The sequence below is a fragment of the Rhipicephalus sanguineus genome, chromosome 3 (assembly GCF_013339695.2).
Source record: "Rhipicephalus sanguineus isolate Rsan-2018 chromosome 3, BIME_Rsan_1.4, whole genome shotgun sequence".
Taxonomy (NCBI): domain Eukaryota; kingdom Metazoa; phylum Arthropoda; class Arachnida; order Ixodida; family Ixodidae; genus Rhipicephalus; species Rhipicephalus sanguineus.
Window position 1 is genome coordinate 59,029,778 of NC_051178.1, and position 13,335 is coordinate 59,043,112.

General features: G+C 44.6%; 1 protein-coding gene across 1 annotated transcript in view; it reads left to right on the forward strand.

Moving 5' to 3' along the window:
• LOC119386663 (coiled-coil domain-containing protein AGAP005037) overlaps positions 1–13,335 on the forward strand; it is a 481,393-nt gene that overhangs the window by 178,218 nt on the left and 289,840 nt on the right. The gene's annotated exons all lie outside the window — the stretch shown is intronic.

Below are 13,335 nucleotides of genomic sequence, written 5' to 3' on the forward strand. Positions count from 1 at the left end.
ATTATTTCAGAAAATACCACATGCTCTTAAGTTGTCTAGTTCCTGTGGCAGAGTGCACAAAAAATAATAACGTGCTTCAAGTTGCAGTTCTCTTTGTACCTTACTACCGAACAGTGTCCATAATTATGCACAATCTCGATAAATGTCACGGAACGACATATATATAACAAAGAAGGCTAACTATAGTACTAAATATGGCTTATTCTTGACAGTTCTTTTTTTAGCATTTTATCCGACATTCAACGTACCTCTTCCATTCACCATTCACCTCTGTCCTTTAAATAAATTCAAGCAGTGCACAAATTTTGTTATTCTATGAAAATGTTTGGGTATGTTTGTTATATTGGCGTATAAAAAAGGCCGTGTGCTCTTCAGGAACTCAAACGGAACTCAAAGTCTATTCCCTGCATCAGGAGCCGCGAGAGTTCGTTATAGCGAAAAAAAAATTAAATATTAGGAAGAAGAAGAAAACTTTTATTCATTTCCGGCAGATTGCTGGGCTGGGCTCCCACCTAGGAGCTAACGGAGACACCGTGTCTCCTGGCAGCTTCCTCGGCCTGCTGGATCGCCCAGAGTTGCTTGTCCAGGCCCGAACTGAGCAGCGTAGTCCGCCAACGCTCCCGAAGGCCTTCATTGGAGGTCGCGACCCTAGTATTGCTGATTAATGCTGGACATGCCCATAGGATGTGATCAACGTCGTAAATATTAACGTGGATATTTCAACGCCGTTATTGTTTGTTTCCTGTTTTGCCGCTGTTTACGATATTACATAGTCGTCCTCTAAAACGGACTAGTAGCCATGAGTAAAAGCCATAATGCGAAAACCTTGTTTGCGCTTGAAAAGGTCCAGTAATGATGCAAGATCGCGCCAGAGTAAATTATTCTTTATTAGTGCATCTTGTCTTGCAGGAAATATGCGCAAGCAAGAGGAACTTGTAAAAGAATCTTTACAAGCGTCTTGTAATTCAATTTATTTTGTTGCGTCATCGTCACTGTTCGTAGAAGTCACGATGTTTTTTTGTGTGATACATGCGCTAACTCTAGGCGAGACATAAAGAGCGACACTTTTATTTGATAATTACATTTATGACAGATTAAAACGCAAGTAAAAGCGCTAATCTTTTTGTTCTTGCCTTTACCTTCGCCATAAGGATTCTAAGCGCTATTAGCTTATCACTTACACTACGTTATGTGAGTTACCAACTAGTCCATACCATTACTTTTTGTGTCTTGGTGGCAAACCGGTTTTTTATAAACTCGTTAACCTCCCTACCTTTCCATCTCTATTATTTCTTCTCTTGATATCTTTTGGAACGCTTCTTTTTTGTCAGTTTGTTTATCGCTATGGCATTTAAGATGTGGCTCATTTAATTGTCTTAGATTATATGCTTGCTTAACCTATAGTTCTTTCCACAGAACACGTTTGTTCTCTTACAAATTTGAAAACAAAGCATAAAAAAAAGAAGGCCGACTGATCGATATTCGTGGTCTGATCAATGTTGGTACAAAATGTACAATCTAAGGCAACCAAAGAGCGCGCGATGAGTATAATTTATGCCATTTTTCAAGCTTTATGATCGAATAAAGAAGCCTGCATTATGCTCCTCTATGAAGATTCATGTTTCACCACTGCACAGGAGCTGTGCAGAATCCTAAAGCATATTTGGCACAACAGATATAATAGCCATTCTCTAAGCTACCTTAAGTGCTGTTATCCGGGCCCCTGTAATCAATTCTTTTACTAAGTGAACCAACCTACGAAATGCCGTTGCCTATATGCCTATACGGCACATGTAGTGCCTGCTGGGAGAACAGCACGCTCATCGCAAATCTCTACCGCTCCTCATTTTCTGTTGAATTTCTTCATTCTTTCATATTTTATTTGCGTTTTACCATAACTTAGTCGTTCACGACCAAGAAATAAGGAAGAAATACGTTTTGAGAATCGCTGCCATTTTCCAAACTTTGCCATTAGATAATTTCTTCGCTTCCCTAAACGCTTCCAAGCGAAATCTCGTGGATAACGTCTCCTGGCGTGTAAGTTCGTTAGCGAATGTTTACGGGGCCTTGCTTCCGACGATAAGCGATATTCCACGTTCGTGCTTGCGCATAGCGAGTGCTCGCATTTTGTGAGCTTGGTGCGTTACAAAATCAGTAGTATATGTTTCCAAACCTGCTTCATAGGCGCTAGACATGCCTGAATTATAAGAGACGCAATAATTGTAATGCACCGCTGTTTAAATATTCAGAAGCAACCAGCCTTGGTTGCCTTAATTAAAAACGCTAAGGTACGCGCGATTTTCCATGACTTAAATTATTGCCTTCAGGCTACAACAAGGTAGTAAAGTTCAGTTAGCTATGCGCACACATTACTGTGTTGTCACGTAACAACACTCCAACAACATGCAACATTGCGAATGACGCTACAATTAAGTCCGTATGTAGCTTCAGTAAGTTTTGGTAACATCGAGGGCGCATACAGAATTCATAAAGTAGGCCTAACCCGAAGCATCCTTCCAGTTCCCGCATGGCCTATGCTAAAAGCGTCGTAAAAGCGTCGCATGACCTATACTAAAAGCGTCGTACAGCATGGTAAACTTTACGTGCCCTACAGTAAGCTGTCAAAATTGAGCACAGTTGGTGCAGTGAAAAATTACTGCATGATGCTTTCTTACGCTTCGCTTGAACAGTACAATGATCTTGCAATGGTAACTTCTGACGAGCTAAGATCAACGTTAGCATAAATGCATGTAGAATTGGGAAATGGTGTGGTCGTTCGCACAAGACCAAAGTGCAAACTCTGGGTATTCGGAGTGGAGTAAGTAACATGACTTAGTTACTTGTTGTGACTATAACATGTAACGAATGCGAGTCCAGTATGGGACTCGCATTCGTTAAAAAAAAAGAAAAACTCTTATAAATCACCATCATCAGCTTGTCGATTTTGGTTAACATGTGGTATACAAACTCTCACCACAGCGATGGCGCCCTCTAATTAAACTTACATAGGTCCTGAGATCATCGTACGGTTCGTTGCACGAAGAGGAAGCAAAGGCGGTAGCCGGAAATGTAACACAGATGTTAAGCTTTCGACACCACCCGTCGGTGTTTATAGAAAATGGAGGAAGCTCACCCGTCCCGAACGCTGCGACTCTCCCACTTTATGCAACCAAGCTATTCCGCAGAACAGATAAACATACACCTGAGTCATTCTGCGCTGAGTCAGGAACGCTTCGCGGTCAAATTGTTGCTTAGGTACCTTTTTTTTTTCATTTCAGGTTCTTCAGAAACAATTTCTTCAGAAAACATTTCTTATACAATATCCTGCGACAGCCTCCAGTTGTTTTTTTTTTCGAGCAACGAATATTTTGCGGCTCTCTATACGAAATAATTTCGCTATGCATTGTTTCTTTTTCTCCCAATCTTTTACCAACAAGTCCAGATTTGTGCCCCATCCAGTCTTAGCTGCAGTGATCAACCGATAATAGCTGAACGACCGGGTTAAGGCTCCTTTAGTTACACAACTGAAACTTGGGTGCTTATGGCTTGGAAATTGTGAGCCTCTAGAAATGTCAGCGAACCTATAGCGAGCATTTATCACTGAAAGTAGCAGTAATGATCTCAACACACAGAAATGTGAAGGGTAGGTATGGTGACAATTTTCACTACAACAAAGGTCGATACTGTCCCAATAATGCGGTCTCCTGAATTAAGCACAAACGCTGCGACACCTTTTATAAAGTAGCGATCGTTGCTGTATAGGAGCCCCCATCATCTGCTAGAACTTTTATTTATTTTTTCTTGTCATTTTCCCAAAGATGAAACGTCAGCAGCAAATCAGCGGAAGGTCCAAGCAGGTTTTCGCCTTCCCATTCTTAGAAAGTGCTAAGCAAACCACGAATTTTTGCGTCATTTTCCGTGACAGTCACTGTAGGTTACATGACAACGCTGTATATCAACAGCGAAAGGTAAGTGCAGGGCCCTTTTATGGAGTTTTTCTAGTTCTTACAGCGGAACTATTTTGGTAACAGCTAAAAAGGAACGCCGAAATGCATAGAAATTTTGACCGGGGATCCCTCGTACGTATTTGCATGATTATTTCATCGTCGTGCTTTAATATTAGAAGGCATGTAGCCTGTCCAGGAAGCCCTGATTCACAGTGATCTGGCACTGCTACGCCTCATGAGAGTCGTCAGAATATGCACGAAATAGATGGAGTAGTCACTGGGGATCCAGATGATAGAGAGCCAGGTTTGCATGTGGGATGAGGTGCAGGGGATCTGGCAGGCCCACGTCATATTGTCACGTGCTCTTGGGGCAAGTAATACCGCGTTGGGGGAGAGACTGACCGAGGACTAACAAGATTGCGGCCCAGTCTCAATAAAAAGAAGCCAATCATGTATATTCGATGAAAAGACTATATATATGCCATTTGCGGGAATTAATCTTCACAAACATTAACATCTCTTTGCCAACAGGCGAATGAACACGTTCTGCCCTCTTACTAGCTCCGAATTACCGTTCCAAATTAAAATTCCTATGCAGGGAAGTGAAAAATAGTGAAGCCAGCCGCGCAACTATTGATAATAAGCTTAACATCTAGAGTACGAATGAAGGAAACTGGCTTACAGAGCTGTGGTCGAATTTGAAACACCTATAGTTCATAAGCGCGTATTAAGCCTTTTCGGTAATATTAGGGGCGAAGCACTTTAGGGTCTCGGCGTGTCGGCGTGCATCGTCGTCTGCTGTCGTGACGGTCCATCTGCTTGAGCGCAAGAGAGGGCGCCACTGCCTCAGCGCTCGCCGTGTGGCGAGAGAGAGCGAACGGCGCGCGTTGTCTATGGAGACGTTCTTCCTGCGGTGAACGCTGAACTGCCGGCTCGCAAGGAACGAGAACGCGCCCTTGCCCACGAGAGACAACGCCGACGCACGCAGCAACAACCGTTCACCGACCACCCTGTACATATATATATATATATATATATATATATATATATATATATATATATATATATATATATATATATATATATATATATATATATATATATATATATATATATATATATATATATATATAACCATTGAATCTTGACCTGCAATGTAGTGCCGGTGGGGACTGCAGGTCTCAGTGCCTAATCTTTCTTGTGTCTCTCATTTCCCATTAGCAGTGATTTTGCTGTGGGAAACACCGGTGCACACTGCATGCTTCGTCCCTCCACAGGTTTCACGTTAGTGGAGCTGAAACACCCTTCCCTCTATGCATCGCCCCTCCCCAATTGTTTTTGTATTTCGCGGGTATTTGTAATATGCAGAAAAACACCAATAGATAGAAAGTTGGAAACTGTCTAATCGGACGTTTTTCAAACCAGTGTACAACATTTAAATGGTATTTTTGCTCAGCTTCGTTGCCTCAGAAGTTAGTTAATCAAAGTGGCCTAATTAAGATATTAATCAGAACACGAAAAAATAGTCCGGCTTACTCCAGGAAATAGTCAGCCACATGCGCCTAATCGCGTCATCACTGAGTGCATTGGCTTATTTTTAAGCTCTCACTAAAGATAGCTGGAGCACCCTATATATGAGGCACAGCCAACGAAGCCAAGGGAAGCTGTACTGTAATTTAAATGTCGGAATGATACGGTAGCAGAGAGTTAATGAAAGCTTCTCAGAAAGCAGCTTTTCGCAGGTAAGAACCATACCTGCATATACAGAACGATTATGCCTGACGCGCTACACCAATCGAGCTATCTTTTCATGTCTGGGATCTTGATTTTCTCGTATTAGCTCTGATACTCGCCATGTTAGCTTACAATGTAAAGTGTCGCTATGGTTAGCTCGATGACACGGGTTTAATTCCCGTCCATGGCGGCCCCATTTCCATAAGGTTGAAATTAAATAAAAAGACACTTGCGTACTTACTTTTATGCGCACGTTAAGGAACCCCTGGAGGTCGAAATTTCCGGAGCCGACCACTACGGCCTCTCTCATAATCGTATCGTTGTTTTGGCACGTAAAACCAGACAAATCACATTTTTCCTCTAACGAACCATTTATGTTGTATGACATTTTTGTGAAGACGTGCGCAGATAATTTAAATCTTGACACCTTTACCCACTAGTGGCGGTTTCTAGCGCCCCTCTTTTATTCTGCATGAACTAATCCACAACAGTAGTGCGCAACCCTCTCATTTTCGACCCGTGTGTTCTTTCTGCAAGCCATGTGGCCTTAACAGGCGCCATCCTGGCACTTCTAACCTGTATCTCTCAAAACATTGCCGGTAAAATAAAAACTATTTCTGCCACAAGATTACAGTTGAGACTGCTACTGTGTCCCGAGTGCAATATACCAGAATACCAGTCAGATGACCCGAATATATATAAATCGCAACTACAACATTCTGACTCCCGAAAGCGTCATCCGACTCGACTGAAAGAGTACGTAATTTTAAACGTCCCAAATATTTGAACTTTAGCTGCATTAAGGCGAAAGGCTTAGATGCAGTAGCACGGCGAATTTGGCTATTTGGTTCTTGTTCATTTTGAGAGGATAAGCCACGCACACAAACAAGGACACGAGAAGAAAGCCCCTTGTAAGTCCCTTTCTGGCTCCTTGTATATCTTCTTATATTTTGCTTTTTCACTCTGGCCTGGGAGAGTGTAGCCAGATCATGTGAAAGATGTGACTTGTATATGTAAGCTTTCCTTTCCAATGAATCGTTGCCTTGTGGTCATATCTACATAGGTCAAACAGGAAGATGTGTGAATACCAGGTTGCAAGAGCACAGAAGAACCAAAAGACTGTACACACATGTCACAACATTGTAGCTCGTGCCGTTTCACTCCCATTTTGTGTGATGCAACTCTTTTATCGAAACACTTTGTTCAATCCACCAGAGAACTGATAGAGGCCTTTCTTATTAGGAGATGTGGGGGAAAATGTGTAAGCGCCCCCTCCTTCACATTAACAGAACCAGGATTTTCATATCTCATCAGCACTCTGAGCAAAACTGCTAGCCGGCCTAGTTGGAACGAATTCATTGTAGTACTTGCGTGAAAACAAACGGGGAGGAAGAAAGGAGTACAGACGGACAAGCGCAATTTTGCGCTTGTCCGTGTGTACTCCTTTCTTCGTCCCCGTTTGTTTTCGCGCAAGTGCCACAATGAAGCACTCTGAGGGTGTGAACTTACGCGCTTGTTTTTTAGCCCCTTGTCAATCTTCTTATATTTTGCTTTTTCACTAAGCCCTGGGCAAGAGTAGCCAGATCATGTGACAGATGTGACTTTGATATGCAAGCTTTCCTTTCCAATAAATGGTTGTTGCGATTCAGAGCCTGTGTTGTTTGCATCTTTCTTCTAATGTCCGTGTTTGTGTGCGCGCCTATCCGGTCAAAATGAACTGGATCCTCGTCAAACACGAAAACTAACCGTCGATGTAGGCGTCCGCGGCGGCGGCGTTGACATGAGTGATGCAAAAAATCACCATGACGTGGTTTCTCAATATGGCGTAGTTATGACGTCACAGAACGCCAAAAATTGTGACGTCGTCATGACATCACTATGCCGTCACATCATGTGACGTCATAACATGACATCGTAGCTTCTTCAAAGGTGGGCCGATCTAGAGTCACTGTATATGCTACCTTTAGATAGCAGAGTAGCGCATAGGTCCGGCTAGCAACCACAGCTATGCGGTGAAGTCGCACTCCATTTTTGCAGGCGACATGCCTACCGCGTCGCCGATAAACATGTCTGTCGTGTCGAAGGCCGGCGATAAACATTGGCTGTCGATGACTAGCGTTAATTGAGTGAGATGCAGCGGCGGCGTCGAGAAATACAAAAATTGGCCCGAGCGTCAGCTTCTCCGCAATGCAAGGTTGCTAGCGGCTCTAGAAGACCGATGCGCAACTCTGCTACCTAAAGGCAGCATATACAGTAACTCTAGGCCGATCCTGGAAGGAGGAAGGAAGGAAACAGAAAAAGGAGAAGGTAGGGAGGTTGACAACAACCACTTCCGGTTGGCTACCCTACACTGGGGGATCGGGGAAGATGTATAGAAAGACTAGAAATAGAGAGGATGGAAGAGGGGAAAAAAGAGAGAGAGAAGAGTTGCAGTGAATTCACTGCAGCGTGCGGGAATGCACCACAAGTCAGAGGCGTTCGCACAAGCCCGTCGTTCTCAAAAAACACCAGTGCTTTTACTGCCTTGTGGGCCGTCGAGAGATGTGGACGGTGTTGTAGTACCATTAGGTGCAGAAAGCTTTCGGAGGATGTGGGGAGGGCCAATACATCGACTAAGAAGAAAATGAACAAGATGGCTTTCGCCTTCGAGTCATCATAGGCGATTGCATAAGGGACCCTGTGTGTTTTGACGCTTGTACGCCTCCCCGCTGCAATAGTTATATTAAGTCTAGTACTATAGGCAACGGGCCTCCCACAGATACCTGTATTTCGTATGTGATGTGCTTTGCGCGTGCTCAGTGCCTGTGGTGTGACATCTGCGTATATCTTCCACGTACGTTAAAATTCATTCGGAGCAGCACGCTGCGCGTACTGCTAGGCATATTTTTACAGTTTGGATCAAGAACCTCTCGCTTTCTTTTCAACATCCTAGTAGAGATAAGTCGGCGGATGAATCAACGTGATTGAGCAAGCGACATAATGCATATAACATGACGTAAAACAAGCGGTCTATAAAAACTGCCGAATGGCTACGAGGTCTATGCATCTGAGACGAAATAGGGACATGAATTGATACTGTTATGTCTGTTGACACAATGTCAGTATGGCTAGTGTATGCGAAGCGCGCAACTGCAGATCAAGAGGCGTTCTTATTTCAGTTGGCTTAAAGATGCTGTTAATGACACCTAACGCAGTGGCGACGCAGTGGGGACACCTAAGGCAGTGTAAGGAAAACTACTGGCTTGCATCTACTCCCTGGAGATATTTAAGTTTTTTTCAGAAGCACGACAATGATTCAGTAATGACCAATAATGCTCTCTTAGCGGCCTATTAGTGTTGCTCACGTGTCAAGGATGAAACGAAAACTGTAGGATAAAAGGAAAAATAACAAAAGTTTCGAGATTTCCGCTATCTGAATAGCGGCTTGCTGTTGCAATTTGATCGATTCATTCCCAAAAGCTCTTCTAGAGCGGGAAAAGCGTGGGAAAAGCTCTTTGTGATGGCTGCACTCGCCCTCTCGCTTGGTTGTACCCCCCCCTTTTTTTTTCTTCCATTTTTTTTTTCTTTCTTTGCAGCTTCCTTTAACTCTGACATGGCAGACCCGAACGTGGTTCCAAACTTTCTTGAAATGTGGCAAGGGTACACTCCTCTGCTTTCGAGTTTCTCTCTTTCCAGGCAGAAATTGCCAACAGCAACAGACGCGCCACCGTTGGACATGACGTCATCACTAATTCCTTAAAACTAACACGCCAGGGATGGCAAGGCGCCTTTGACAAATATAGGTCCCCTATCGAAGCGTCGGCCAGCCTGTTCTGAGGCATTTTCTCCTGTTTGGAAAGCTATAACGTGTATCCATCTGTCGTCTCCCTTCTTGATCATGGTTGAAGGAAGAAACACACACTTGTCAATGGTAAAAAAAAACAAAAAGAAAGAACGAGACTATCCTGCTTCACCAAGAATTACACTATTGTGCGAAAGCACATTAGAGAGCTGAGAACGTCAAACGCGGTTCGAATCTTGAAAAACGTACAGTCGCGACAGGCGCGCTGCCGAAACGGATGAGGAGCACCAAGCCAGACGGGCCGAAGCAAACCGGTACAAGCGCCGCAAGGCATAGGAACGCCTGGCGAGAGCATAGGCAGCGGCCACTTCCCCACTGAGTCTAGCTGAAGCCTTGCGTGTTTTCCTGGCATCAGCGAAATCTCGATAGGTATAACAGGGTCTTTCAGTATACTTGGTAGAGGGTATAAGTGCCTTCGCTCTAAAACTGGTCCACCATTGGAGCGCTTTTGAGAATACAAGTGGCATCAATTGCGCGCGCGATGTAAACTGCATACACACTTTCTGAACGATTGCACCAGATCATATATGTTCTTTTCTCACTGACTGAAACCTATTGCCGATCAATGCCCATATCTTTCGTGCTGCTCCACCAGGACACCTGTCGCATCAAAACGGAAGAGCGTTCCCATCGTCTGTTGGCCCTCGCACGTTTTTAGGGGCGAAGCTCCTTAAGGCGGCACCCGTTCGTCCCTCGTAGTCGTCGTGGTCGTAGTAGTGAGTAACAAGTCTTACGCTTTGACCTCCAAGGTGGTGCCGGTGGGAGATTTCTCCTGTGCGTTGTTGAACAATAAAAAATTCGCAGCGTGCGCGTTAACTAAAAGCCGAATTCTTCTGTCTCTCATTCCCCATTAGCAGCCATTGGCATGTTCCAGTAGGAAACGTTAGTGGAAGTAGAAGTGTAAGTGTTAGCTAAAAGCCGACTTCTTCTGTCTCTCATTGCCATTAGCAGCCATTGTTTACCTCCAAGGTATTGCCTGGTGAGATTTCTCCTGTGCGTGATTAAACAATAAAAATTTTGTTCGAAACGCCGTTGATTGATGAAATAAACCAACGAAAGACGCCAGATGTTTTGTAAAAGCAGAACGAAAGAACGCCAGATGTTTTTCTTAAAGTGTAGTAGTAGTAGTATGTAGCCACCTCGCCCGATCGTCAACGGGCGAGGTGGACCGGCAACGGCGCGAGGACCCTTCCGTACGAGAGTTAAATCACACTAAAAGACATACTTTGCGGGCGATACACTCTAGTGAGCTTTCAACTTTTCGTCTTAATGTACATGATAAAGAAATTATTTCTACGAAAAACGCAAGGCACCCCTTGAGCAATATGTTTGGTTTTGGGACGCTAAATGGAACCATGAGGCGATGCGAAGCCGGAGCACTTGCACGATCGCGTTCCGTTGGCTTTCGTTGGGCATGCTACCGACCTCGCGTCGTGGAACGCGCGTCCTGTCTTCCCTCTAGCCTTGCCTTTAATTCGCACAGGGCGAGCGGGGAATGCGGTCGCTCTTGGCGCTCTTTCGCTCGGGAGCGGACTTCTTCCTTGCATTTCACCGATCACAAGTGATAATGAAGGGACCACGTAAACCAACAGTACAATAAAAGTTTGATGTTTAATATATACACGATGTTTCACACTCTTTATATTATGTACTGGGCGCATTTCACGGAAGAGTTTCACGGTTTACAGATGATTCCCTCCGTAGCTTCGCCCCACTCATCATCATTCACCCCGTGGATATGCTGTGATTTTTTTTCTTCTTTCGTTAGTCATGGTTACTGCTGCATAGCAGAGATGTTCCTTTGTTTCGCGTCACGAGTGCGAAGAATGAAAAGAAGTAGGCGTTTAACAATGGCATTGTGGGGCTCCGTACCACGTTGATCGCTGAAAAAGGACAGAAGTAGTTGATTGCTTTAGAGCATTGGTATATCAGAGCTTGTTTAATGTGTATTGTTTGGCAGATGTAGCGCCGCCTGGTGTGGACGCACTCAAATTGACGCCTAGTGGCACATCTCCGTACCGACGACTAACGCCCATGATCATGATTTAACCTTTGCGGTAGCTGAAGTTCTTAACATATACGTGGACACCGCATACGGTGAATCCTGCGCAAATATCGCTTCAACAAGCACATAATAAACACTGATAATCGGTATGCACTCCTCCAAAGCGTCGTGAAACGCGAAGAGAAACGCTACGCGCGTTTTGTGTTCCCTCTAGTCTGGCAGTTGATTCTCACAGGGCGAGCGGGGAACGCGGTACGACAGCCAGGCGAGCGTCGGAGAGCTATTTTAGGGGCGAAGCTCCTTATAGCGGCACCCGTTCGTCCCCGTCGTAGTAGTGTGTAACCAGTCTTAAAAAAAATCACAGCATATCCACGGAGTGAATGATGATGAGTGGGCGAAGCTGCGGAGGTTCATCGGTAAACCGTGAATCTTCCGTGAATTCTGCCCAGTACATCATCACCGACGTCAGATCGGGCGCGTTTATACTAAAGGTTCGATGAGTTATGACGACTTGCAGCTCACTTTAATTTTACATGTACGCTGTGAATTTTCATTGTTTAGAAAACCATGGCTTTAGAAAACATCTGGCGTCTTTCGTTAAGCAGCTGGCGTCTTTTCGTTTTGCTTTAGAAACATCTGGCGTTCTTTCGTTTTGCTTTTAGAAAACATCTGGCGTCTTTCGTTGGTTTATTTCATCAATCAACGGCGTTTTGAACAAAATTTTTATTGTTTAATAACGCGCAGGAGAAATCTCACCAGGCACTACCTTGGAGGTAAACAATGGCTGCTAATGGGAATGAGAGACAGAAGAAGTCGGCTTTTAGCTAACACTTAAACTTCTACTTCTACTAACGTTTTCTACTGGAACATGCCAATGGCTGCTAATGGGGAATGAGAGACAAGAATTCGGCTTTTAGTTAACGCGCACGCTGCGAATTTTTATTGTTCAACAACGCACAGGAAAAATCTCCCACCGGCACCACCTTGAGGTCAAGATCTGGTACTAGCGTTACGACTGGTTACGCACTACTACGACTACGAGGGACGAACGGGTGCCGCCTTAAGGAGCTTCGCCCCTAAAACGGAGGGGGCGTGCACACATGAAGGCTCCCTAAAGACAATGCGCTGCGACAGTACGTGATATGCATCGCCCTCTCCTCTCCTACGCTTCCCCCTTCTTTCTCCTCTCCTACGGTCCAAGCAATGGTTTTCTAAACAATGAAAATTCACAGCGTACATGTAAAATTAAAGCAAGCTGCAAGTCGTCATAACTCTCATCGAACCTTTAGTATAAATGCGCCCGATCTCACGTCGGTGATGATGTACTGGGCAGAATTCACGGAAGATTCACGGTTTACCGATGAACCTCCGCAGCTTCGCCCACTCATCATCATTCACTCCGTGGATATGCTGTGATTTTTTTTCGATATGGATGGACGCTATCAGCGAGGCTTGGGCTTAAGCCACCACCTCACGGTGTGTTCAACGAAATTACACTTCTTTTGGAAACGCACAGAATGGGACGGTCGCAGCAACAGCGCGTTTTTTTTTTTTGCTGTTGTTTTTCGAGCCTGGTGGCACACGTCACCACCCCGTTATAAAGGGGACGCTCATAGCTTCCATCCATCCATCCATCCATCCATCCATCCATCCATCCATCCATCCATCCATCCATCCATTCAATAGCACTGCGAGAGAAAAGGGTGAAAGATAAAAGGCGCGTTCATGTAGCCTCTGTTATGTGTTTGGCGGTAGCTCAGGGGGCTAAACGCCCGCCAGCCATCGTCGCGGATCGAGAGGTCATGGGT